Source organism: Hyla sarda, chromosome 1 (genome assembly GCF_029499605.1).
Source record: "Hyla sarda isolate aHylSar1 chromosome 1, aHylSar1.hap1, whole genome shotgun sequence".
Classification (NCBI taxonomy): domain Eukaryota; kingdom Metazoa; phylum Chordata; class Amphibia; order Anura; family Hylidae; genus Hyla; species Hyla sarda.
In genome coordinates, this window is record NC_079189.1 from 282,824,128 (window position 1) to 282,824,754 (window position 627).

Consider the following 627-nt stretch of genomic DNA (forward strand, 5'->3'; position numbering starts at 1 on the left):
ACTCCGGCATATGAATATTAGCAGACAGCTTAATCAAATTATCATGACTATTTCGGCTCGGTACAATGCCGGTTTGGTCAGTAGCAATAATTTTGTTACAAACCTTTGCCAATCTCATTGCCAAAAACTTGGCAATAGTTTTGGCATCTGAATTTAATAGAGAGATGGGTCTATATGAATCAGCTGAAAGAATGTTCTTTCCCATTTTTAACAGCAGAATTATGTTTGCTTCACTCATAGTCAATGGGAGAGACCTACTAATACAGGATTTTATTACAAGCAAGAGGCGAGTATTATAGTGCCAAATCTTTCTTTTAGTGAAAAAACAGCAGCAAAAGAGTTAACAGAAATAAGAAGAGAAAAAACACAGGTGAACGCAGGTGATAGCAGGTAGGTAATCAGCAAGGTATCCACCAATCAGCAAACGGCATAGGTTATAAGAGGTATAGACGTTCCTTAACCCCTTAAAGGGGTTATCCAGGGAAAAACTATTTTTTTAAATATCAACTGGCTCCAGAAAGTTAAACAGATTTGTAAATTACTTCTATTAAAAAATCTTAATCCTTTCAGTACTTATGAGCTTCTGAAGTTTAGGTTGTTATTTTCTGTCTAAGTAATCTCTGATGA